This window comes from Copadichromis virginalis, linkage group LG13 (assembly GCF_057382275.1).
Source record: "Copadichromis virginalis isolate Kocher_CV1m ecotype Utaka linkage group LG13, C_Virginalis_male_GT1.1, whole genome shotgun sequence".
In the NCBI taxonomy this organism is placed as follows: domain Eukaryota; kingdom Metazoa; phylum Chordata; class Actinopteri; order Cichliformes; family Cichlidae; genus Copadichromis; species Copadichromis virginalis.
The window spans coordinates 25,687,771-25,699,268 of NC_140630.1; the positions used below are offsets into that span (position 1 = coordinate 25,687,771).

At 44.2% G+C, this 11,498-nt stretch overlaps 1 long non-coding RNA gene across 1 annotated transcript; it reads right to left on the reverse strand.

Annotated features, from left to right (window-relative positions):
- Nucleotides 1-3,991: 3,991 nt before the first annotated feature.
- LOC146695785 (uncharacterized) lies at nucleotides 3,992-4,889 on the reverse strand. The gene is made up of 2 exons (XR_014923469.1): nucleotides 4,784-4,889; nucleotides 3,992-4,231 (listed from the first exon to the last, which is right to left on the reverse strand). It is a non-coding gene; the product is annotated as an uncharacterized LOC146695785 (long non-coding RNA).
- Nucleotides 4,890-11,498: the final 6,609 nt, after the last annotated feature.

Here is an 11,498-nt window from a genome sequence, read left to right on the forward strand (position 1 = left end):
ACAAACAAATATGATCGACTGTTTCTAGTAGAATTCCAAAGTTGTCATCTTGTACCCTCTCAGAATGCTTGCAGAGACCCCTACAGTAGGGAAACATGCAAAACGGTGCCCAAACCTTTGTATTTTAGCTTTATTTATGTCTTACACAGCATCCCAACTCTTTAGCTAACTTAATAACTTTAGCTAAAGTGAATAGTTAGTCTAATTCATTAGTGCAGCATTACTGGGTCACCTCTGTTTGAAGTGATATAATATGATATACAGCTATCACTGAAACAGCAAACTTTGTAAATAAGCAAACTGAGGAAGCTTCGCCCCAGAAAGGCAGCAGGCCCAGACAAGGTGTGTCCTAGGATGCTTAAGGCGTGTGCTGCTGAACTTGGGGAGCCGCTACAACGAGTCTTCAACCTCAGTCTGCGACTGGGGAGAGTGCCCGCCCTATGGAAGACATCCTGCATCGTCCCGGTCCCCAAAAAGAACCGGCCCAATGAGCTGAATGACTTCCGACCGGTGGCACTGACGTCACATCTTATGAAGACTCTAGAGCGGCTCTTCCTCAACCTCCTCCGACCACAGGTACAACATGCCCAGGACCCACTACAGTTTGCATACAAGGTGGGTGTCGGAGTGGAGGATGCCATCCTGTACCTCCTACACAGAGCCCACTCACACCTGGATGGGGGAAAAGGCACGGTCAGGATCCTGTTTCTTGACTTTTCCAGTGCCTTTAATACCATCCGGCCCTGTATGCTTCAGGAAAAACTGAACAGGATGGAGGTGGACCCCTGCCTGGTGGCTTGGATCTCCGACTACCTCACCGACAGACCACAGTACGTCAGGCTGAAGGACATCACGTCTGACACAGTGGTCAGCAGCACAGGAGCACCACAGGGAACTGTGCTGTCCCCTCTTCTCTTCACCCTGTACACCTCTGACTTCTGCTACAACTCTGAATTATGCCATATTCAGAAGTTTGCAGATGACACGGCCATCATGGGGTGTATCTGGGATGATCAAGAAGAGGAGTACAGAAGTCTGGTGAGGAACTTTGTCGCATGGAGTCACACAAACCACCTGCAACTCAACACCTCAAAGACTAAGGAACTGGTTGTGGACTTCGGGAGGTCCAGATAAGGTCCACTGTCAGTTCAGATAGAGGGGGAGGAGGTGGAGGTGGTCAACAAGTACAAGTACCTCGGGCTGTGGGTGGACAATAAACTGGACTGGTCATGCAACACAGAGCACCTGTATAAAAAAGCCCAAAGCCGACTGTACTTCCTCAGGAGGCTGAGGTCTTTTAACATCTGCAGGAAGCTCCTGAGGATGTTTTACCAGTCGGTGGTTGCTGGAGTACTTTTCTATGCTGTGGTGTGCTGGGGGAGCAGCACAGCAAAGAGGGACTCATCCAGGCTGGAGAAACTGATCAGGAGGGCTAGCTCTGTGGTCGGCATGAAGCTGGACACTCTGGTGACAGTGGCAGAGAAAAGGACATTAAAGAAACTGATGGACATTATGGACAATGCTGGGCATCCACGGCCATAAACAATCAGAAGAGTCTGTTCAGTGACAGGTTGCTTCTCCCCAAGACAAGAACTAACAGACTTAAAAACTCCTTTGTCCCACACGCCATCAGACTGTTTAACTCCTCTCTGGAGGGGAGAGGGAGGGGAAACAGGAAACAGGAGGACAAAGGAGGGGGGAACAACTAAGCTGTAGTGCCTCTGCACCTCACTGTACAATACCTTGTGCAATACTTTTTGTAAATAGTCAACAGTGCAATAGACTCAATACTTGAAATGTGCAATTCACTTGTATTTTTATTTTTTATTCCTATTTATTCTATTTATCCCCTTTGTATATTTTATTTATATTTGTCTCTGTATTTATATGTGTGTGTGTGTGTGTGTGTGTGTGTGTGTGTGTGTGTGTGTGTGTGTGTATATATATATATATATATATATATATATATATATATATATATATATATATATATATATATATATATATATATATATATATATATATATATATATATATATATATATATATATATATATAAAATAAAACAGTTCTGTAACTGTAACTTCGGTCGTTGCTGTGCTTTTTTTGGAAGTCGAATTTCCCAGAGGAACCCACCCGAGGGATTAATAAAGTTCTATCTTATCTTATCTTATCTTATCTTATCTTAAACAACACTTCTCATTCTCTAAACTTAGGCCACAGCTGTAGATTACACTATCAGCGCTTGTTCACTCTTCACAATAATTACATTTCTAAATTTACTTTGTGCATTTACAGGTAAACAATATCTAATATTTTATCTAAATGACTGCTTTGTCTTTGAAAAGGGTGAAGAGCCTGAGGCCGGTGACAGTCCAGTTCTACTCTAAGTACTAGGGCTGGGCGATATGACCCAAAATTCATATCTCGATATTTTTTAGCTGGATGGCGATATAAGATATATATCTCGATTTTTTATTTTTTATTTTTTAAAGCCATAAGTTAAGAACAAAAAGAGAGTTCTAGTCACACTGTGTCCCAGATGTGGGCGCTTTTATTTACATACAGCGTAGATGTACATGAAGAAATTACTCAAAAATAAATTATCAGCATTTATTAAATAATCATGGTCCATAAATAAAAGAAAACAATGTTGTTTTTGTGCATAACAAAAAGCTCACAATTGTGCAGTCAAAATGTAAACTAATAGACGCTGAGCATAATAACAAAGAGACAGATTTCACAGCTGCACCACGTCACTGAACAGGTGCCATTTGTGGTCCTTATACACACACACAGTACGTATCACTCCGCGAGGCTCCTCCCCGGTAGCCGTAATCCTCCAAGACAATCCATCAAGCGGTGCAGCTCCGTAGCTTAGCAAAGTCATATTAAAACATTTTTTGACAGATTGCCGAGCGCTGTGTACCACATAAAATCGGTTCGCGGTCAGTAAGCACAACCAGAATTCATACATAAGGCGCACTGTCGAGTTTTGAGAAAATGAAAGGATTTTAGGCCGTGCAGCATGTCGTTAGCGCGGTTAGCTCGTTAGCGCGGTTAGCTCGCTAACACGTTGACGCCGTCCAGCCCCACGCACGGTAACTCGCTAACGGAGATTTTCCGCTTTCATCTTGTCATTGCCTGCAGGTGAAGTTATGGGGGAGGCGGAGTTGTGTTCAGTGAAGGAGAGGCGAGGCCGAGTAACGTTGCGTAGAGACAAAAGTGGACGAAAGAGAGGCAAACCTGCGGCTCCACGAGTATAATTATAACGTAACATAGACTATATCGATATTGTCACATCTTATATCTCGTATGAAAATATATCGATATTTTTAAAAAAACTCGATATATCGCCCAGCCCTACTAAGTACATCCTTACAGTGGCTCACAGGACAAGGCCACATTCCTGTCCTGCCAGAAGAGAAGAGAAACTTCAGTCTTCATGCAGTTCAACCACACCTGTCATATTCCATATGACAGGGGTCTCAAACTCCAGTCCTCAAGGGTCAAAGTGTCATGCAACTTTTCCATGCCCTCGAGGACTGGAGTTTGAGACACCTGCCGTATGGTGTTCATGCTGTTTTCTACCCCACAGTTCCAGCATGTCTGACTGCCTGTTCAGCATATGCAAAAATATATGATGAGTTTAAGCATGTGATGACTAAGGCCTTCCATTATGGTGTTTGTCATCACATGTCACAGACATCTGGATGATCATTTGGAATAAATAAAATACTAAAAACGTGTTACTTCATCTTTTATCTTTATTATTATTATTGTTCTTATTTTACACTTTTCATTGTTAGGCATTAGGTTTATTTGTAGTAGTCCTTTCCAACCTCTTTCCCTCTTCCATGTTACTGTGTCAGCTTGTCAGCATCTATTTGGGTTTGGAAGTGGAACAGAAAGTAAAGAAATCCAAAGTGCCATTAAAACCAGGAGAGGTTCTTATATTTCAGAAGAAGGGATTAATTCAAAAGAAATTACCTCAATGCCATATTTTATTTAGGAACCCTGGAGAGCACTTTGCAAAATAACACATTCTTATAATTTCACCCTCAGATGAGCCAAGCTACAACTGTCAGAGAAGATGATGTAGGTTCAGAGCATATGAGAGTGGTTAAGTTTGTCTCTTGTCTAGATGAAGGCACAAGAGGGATCAATGGCAAGGCGTAGAGATTCAGTATCTTCAGTCTTCAGTGGACACTCCATTTCTGGCACAAAACACCTGTAAAAGATGGTCGATTTAGGAGGTGACCCGACAACTTCAGCCTGTCAAACATATTAATGGAGCAGTATGCTTTAAAAAAAAAAAAAAAATCTAATTAAGCATGCACTCAGTACCCTAAGAATTATTATGGTAGTTAAACACAGTGATAGTTGTATATCACTTCAAACAGAGGTGATCCAGTAATGCTGCACTAATGAATTAGACTAACTATTCACTTTAGCTAAAGTTATTAAGTTAGCTAAAGAGTTGGGATGCTGTGTAAGACATAAATAAAGCTAAAATACAAAGGTTTGGACACCGTTTTGCATGTTTCCCTACTGTAGGGGTCTCTGCAAGCATACAGAGGGGGTACTCTGACAGGGTCCAAGATGACAACTTTGGAATTCTACTAGAAACAGTCGATCATATTTGTTTGTCAAAGCTGAATTCAGGGCAAACTACGCTAAATTAGCGTTTTTAGCTAACAGCTACAATAAGCATAAAAGTTACTGTACGGCTATCATTTCTTAACATGACGCTTGTTCTTATACATGTAATACATTTACCAACCTGAGAGTTTATCCGCTGGTCATTCGACATGACAAATGACTTCTGAAGTCTTAATTCAGCTCAAGACGCTGTAGATTCCCGTCGGTAACACTTTCGGTCCGCTAGTAAAACGTAGCTCTATTAATCTGCGCTTGAACCGGAACCGGATGTAAGTTCCAAAAAACAAAATTTTGGAACTGAAATTGAATTGTAGAACTGAAACTGAATGGTGAGAAGTGAAACTGAAATTATTCGAGAGCTGAATTTTTAAAGGATAAAATGCAGTTTCAAAGCAAATCAATTCATTTTCAAAATATAAAATTCAATTTCAATTTAGTGATGATCATTTTCAAACCATAAATTCAATTTCAAATTAGACTAATTCAAATTCAGTTTTCAAAAGCATTTATTCAAGTTACAATTCAGATTCAATCTGAGCAATTCAAATTCAAATTGAACTTATTCATATTCAGTTTCTGATGGCACAGATTTCTGCCCATAGTCCCTTTGCAATGTGGGGGAGAGATATCCAAAACTAAAGAAGGAGAAACAGTTGATGAAAACTATGCATTGTTTTCACAATTTTTCACAAAAAATAAAAATCAGTATAATATTTATGGAGAGGCATGACAATAAAAGAACTGAAATCTGAGGTAGACTTTGGTAACAGCAAAGATGGTGGTATGTAATGCATAACTTTAATGTGTAACTTCCAATGGTAAAGTCTTGTTTTGGGTCAAAGTTGACAGACATACAATTTTTTGTTCTTTGTTTTTTTGGGGGGGTTTGTTTTTTCAGATTTGACCAGTGAACACGTACCGGTGACTTTTTTAGGCTCAGTTTATTTAGACCAGGGGTCTCAAACTTAAATGAGCTGTGGGCCACTGCTGGCACTGTCATCTGATTGAATGGCCACTTTAGTGTTCAAGTAGTATGAAAAAACATACAAACAAACAAGCAAACTTAATCCTTTCACATTGGTACTCTGTGTCTGGCCAGATGCGTGGCAGCACTTCTGCTATAATTTTGTTCATATTTAACAAAATAAATATGCAGACAAATTTTTGTTTTTTAAATAACTTATTTTAACCCTGCACTCAACAAAAAACAAATCCTCCCTAAGAACAAAAGTAACTTCAAAGGCCAAATTGTATGATATATTTTATCATACAATTTGGTCCATTATACGGACTGCAAGTAAGGGTGACGTGGCCCTCAAGTGGCCCCCGGGCCCTGATTTAGACTGTGGCATACAGCGTTAAAGGCTGGCTGCCAACTGACTTCTTGTGTAAATAAAAATGTAACTGAAATGATCAATCCCCCAGTGGAAATGAAGTGAAATTAACCTGAAGTGGAAGCATCCAGTACCCAGTAACTAGGGAATTATTGTTCTGCTTTAATTGGTGTTCGATTATAAAATGTCACTGAAAACATTTTTATCCTCTTTTCAATTGCAATTTATTCACAATTTAGCATCCACCACTTGAAAAGATTAAATACATAAACTATCCCAAATACTCGTCTTGTTTGTTTTCTTTTTAATGTCATATGAGTTAAATGAATGATGAAATGCCTCAAATGTTTTGTGTTTTCAAAAATGACTTATGTACTCCAATAAAGTGCTTAAGTTTAGTGGCTTATTTAATATTTAACAACAACCAGTGTCATAACTACTGCAGCAACTCAGCAACTTCATATAATTTCCCCTCGGGATGCATGTTCAGTAGAGACCCCACATTTCTCACTGTGTGAAGAGTATCCTGCAGGAAGATGGTGACATCATATTTTAGTCTGATGGGCTTGGAGGCAGCACACAGGGGAGTGCAGTGAATGGTTTCTGGCCACCAAAGCTGTGAAACTGAAATATAAACTACCTCATTTAAGTGTCTGCAGTTCGAGAGTAAAATCTTTGTGACTTTTATTTGCCAGTACTCCCTCTGGAGCTGGCACACTGGTTGATAGTGCTGAACACACCAGTGGTGCCTCCTGGTAGTGCTGTGTGATACAGCAAACTTTGGTAGTGATCCAAGTCCATGTAAACACAGAGCCAGAACTGCCGCTACCAATATTGACCCCAATACCAGTTATGAATACGTTCAAGCTACAAAGGCAGCTTATAGAGGAGATCAGAGATCATTAATTTGAAAATGCTGTTCACATTTTAATAGGAAATCACTGAGATTTTTACCTTCCACAATAATAAGCTAATACAACAAAACACTCCATTCAGCTTTTCGTGTATTTTGACACTGGGTGTGTTGGAGACCTGGAATGTAAATCTGCTTGTCTCTAAAGCACTTTGTGGCAATACAATAAATGTATATTTATATAAATACATTAGATGCAACATGGGGCCCGGCCGGGCACGGCCCGAAGAGGAGACATGGGCCCATCCTCCCGCAGGCCCACCACCCGCAGGAGGCGCCATAGGGGTCGGGTGCATTGTGTGCCGGGTGGCGGCCAGGAGCGGAGGCCCTGGCGGACTGACCCCCGGCTGCCAAGACTGGCAATAGGGACATGGAATGTCACCTCTCTGGTGGGGAAGGAGCCTGAGTTAGTGCGTGAGGTTGAGAGGTACCGGCTAGATATAGTCGGGCTCACCTCTACACATGGCTTGGGCTCTGGAACCAGTCTCCTGGAGAAGGGCTGGATTCTGTCTCAGTCTGGAGTTGCCCCTGGTGAGAGGCAGCGGGCTGGGGTGGGTATCCTAATATCCCCTCGGCTTGCTGCCAGTACGTTGGGGTTTTTCCCGGTGGATGAGAGGGTTTGTTCCCTGCGCCTTAGGGTTGGGGAACGGGTCCTGACTGTCATCTGCGCTTATGCGCCGAGTGGCAGTTCAGAGTACCCAGCCTTCTTAGAGTCCCTGGGGGGGGGGGGTGCTGGAGGGTGCTCCACCTGGAGACTCTGTTGTCCTGCTGGGAGACTTCAATGCTCACGTGGGTAACGACAGCGAGACCTGGAGGGGCGTGATTGGGAGGAACGGCCTCCCTGATCTGAACCCGAGCGGTGCTCTGTTATTGGACTTCTGTGCTAATCACAGTTTGGCCATAACGAACACCCTGTTCGAACATAAGAGTGTCCATAAGTGCACGTGGCACCAGGACACTCTAGGCCGTAGGTCGATGATCGATTTTGTAATCGTATCAGCAGACCTGCGACCATATGTTCTGGACACTCGGGTAAAGAGAGGGGCTGAGCTGTCAACTGATCACAACCTGGTGGTGAGTTGGATCAGGTGGCGGGGGAGGACGCTGGACAGACCTGGTGCACCTAAACGCGTAGTGAGGGTGTGCTGGGAACGTCTAGCAGAGGCCCCAGTCCGCGAGATCTTCAACGCACACCTCCGGCAGAGCTTCAACAGCATTCCGAGGGAGACTGGGGACATTGAGTCCGAATGGACCATGTTCAGCGTCTCCATTGTCGAAGCTGCTGCATTGAGCTGCGGCCGCAAGGTGGTTGGTGCCTGCCGTGGTGGTAATCCCCGAACCAAATGGTGGACACCAGAGGTGAAGGGAGCCACCAGGCTGAAGAAGGAGTCCTATCGGGCTTGGTTAGCCTGTGGGACTCCGGAGGCAGCCGACAGGTATCGACAGGCCAAGCGGAATGCGGCTCGGGCAGTGGCTGAAGCAAAAACTCGGGTGTGGGAGGAGTTCGGAGAGGCCATGGAAAAAGACTTTCGGACTGCCTCGAAGAGATTCTGGCAAACCGTCAGACGTCTCAGGAGGGGAAAGCGGTGCTCTACCTGCACTGTGTATAGTGCTGGCGGAGCGCTGCTGACGTCGACTGAGAAAATTGTCAGGCGGTGGAAGGAATACTTCGAGGACCTCCTTAATCCCACTGACACGTCTTCCGAGGAGGAAGCAGAGTCTGGGGATGAGGGGAATGACCCGCCAATTTCCGGGGGCGAGGTCACTGAGGCAGTTAAACAACTCCTTGGTGGCAGAGCCCCTGGTGTTGATGAGGTCCGCCCCGAGTTTCTGAAGGCTCTGGACGTTGTAGGGCTGTCCTGGTTGACACGCCTCTGCAATGTTGCGTGGAGATCAGGGGCAGTACCTGTGGACTGGCAGACCGGGGTGGTGGTCCCCATCTTTAAGAAAGGGGACCGGAGGGTGTGTTCCAACTACAGGGGGATCACACTCCTCAGCCTCCCTGGGAAAGTCTATGCCAGGGTGCTGGAAAGGAGAGTTCGTCCGTTAGTCGAACCTCGGATACAGGAGGAACAATGCGGTTTTCGTCCTGGTCGCGGAACACTGGACCAGCTCTTTATCCTCTCCAGGATACTTGAGGGTGCATGGGAGTTTGCCCAACCAGTCTACATGTGTTTTGTGGACTTGGAAAAGGCATTCGACCATGTCCCTCGGGGTGTCCTGTGGGAGGTGTTGCGGGAATATGGGGTGTCTGGCCCATTGCTACGGGCCATTCGATCCCTATACAACCGTTGCAAGAGCTTGGTTCGCATTGCCGGCAATAAGTCGGACTCATTCCTGGTGGGTGATGGGCTCCGCCAGGGCTGCCCTTTGTCTCCGGTTCTGTTCATAATTTTTATGGACAGGATTTCTAGGCGCAGCCAAGTGGCGGAGGGCTTTCGCTTTGGTGGCCTCAGAATCTCATCTCTGATTTTTGCAGATGATGTGGTTCTGTTGGCTTCATCGGGTGAGGGCCTCCAGCTCGCACTGGAACGGTTCGCAGCCGAGTGTGAAGCAGCGGGAATGAGGATCAGCACCTCCAAATCTGAGGCCATGGTTCTCAGCCGGAAAAGGGTGGAGTGCCCACTCCGGGTCGGGGATGAGTTCCTGCCCCAAGTGGAGGAGTTCAAGTATCTCGGGGTCTTGTTCGCGAGTGATGGGAGAAGGGAGCCGGAGATCGACAGACGGATTGGGGCTGCAGCTGCAGTAATGCGGACGCTGCACCGGTCCGTCGTGGTGAAGAGGGAGCTGAGTGTAAAAGCGAAGCTCTCAATTTACCGGTCGATGTACGTCCCTACCCTCACCTATGGCCACGAGCTGTGGGTAGTGACCGAAAGAACGAGATTGCGGATACAAGCGGCAGAAATGAGCTTCCTCCGAAGGGTGGCTGGCCTCTCCCTTAGAGATAGGGTGAGAAGTTCGGCCATCCGGGAGGGGCTCAGAGTAGAGCAGCTGCTGCTCCACATCGAAAGGAGCCAGCTGAGGTGGTTCGGGCATCTGACAAGGATGCCCCCTGTGCGCCTCCTGGGTGAGGTGTTCCAGGCATGTCCCACCGGGAGGAGGCCCCGGGGCAGACCCAGGACACGCTGGAGAGATTATATCTCTCGGCTGGCCTGGGAACGCCTTGGTATTCCCCCGGATAAGCTGGAGGAGGTGGCTGGGGAGAGGGAGGTCTGGGCCTCTTTGCTTAGGCTGCTGCCCCCGCGACCCAGCCCCGGACAAAGCGGATGAAGATGGATGGATGGATGGATAGATGCAACAGTAATTTTTCATAGCGTAGGTTTTGAGGTATATTTTTTTCCATTTCCAAAAAATGTTTGTATTTAATACAATTCAGTGGGCTACATACTGACCTTTGATTAAGTATTGAGCCTACTGTGCTAGCATCGATTTGATACCTGTACCAGCATTGGTATCTGTACTGTTGATATTTGGATAAATCTGCCTATATCATCCTCCTGGGAATGAAGTGCATCCTGGCAGATTCTTATATTAGGGAAAGACCTTAAACTTATGGGTTCGACTGATAATCAGAAGAATTTGTTTTCAGCTTTGTACATAAAACTGCCACAGAAATATACAATATGCCAGATTTAATTACACTTTATGTGGCTAAACAGAGTTACATAGGTTCATTCTTATTTAATGTAAGCTCCTTAAGCTCTGTGATAAGAGGCTTAATTTGCTTTATTAACTGCAAAAGCAAAAAAAACAAACAACTTCTCTCAGTTGGAGGGTTTTGTTCCAGCCTCTGAGACGTTGGCCTTCAGTTTTGAGATTCATTCTTCAGTGAAGGATGAAAAAAGAAAAAGCCTGCAGTGCAACACAAAGAACATATACTGAGTCCAAGTCAACTGAAATAAAAAATAAATACATACAATGGAACTTTAAGTTTATAGGCTTGAAGGTTTTTTTTAAGTAACATTTGATTTATTCTCATGAAGTAGAGATTTTCTTTAAGAAAGATGTTTTTCCAACTTGCCTATTGTGACATATTGAAAAACACAGGTTCCAACAACACAATGAAGCCCATTTTTCTTTCGTCTGTAGAGACACTAACATTGGATGTGGGGGAGAAAAAAAAAGACATGTTTAATAGTCAAGCACTTTTAAAAGCACTAAATGTTCAGGGTAACTATTAATTTACTTATGGCTCATTGGCTGCAAATGCAGTACTGTTAATGGTGTTTTTACCAGAGAACTAATTGTTATTTTTTAGGCTAAATATTCCTCAGGGAGTTGTCACACTGTTACAACAATTGATTGAAATTATAATTCTGACATTTTCAGCACCTCAATGAGATTTTCAAGCTTTTTCATATTGTGATGCAGATCCAGGAACTGGGGAAATATTTGTATTTATTAATTATTTTTTTGCGGCAGACAGACTAAATGAACATATACGATAGTGTTCTTTATCTTTCTGTTATTGGATTTTGCTAACAATCCCCTCCAGATCTTTTTCTGATTTGCATGTTAATTGTGAGAAGGTTTACTCGAGATTGCGTCTCACCTTACATCCTATAAATGTTTGACTGTCCATCAGGATG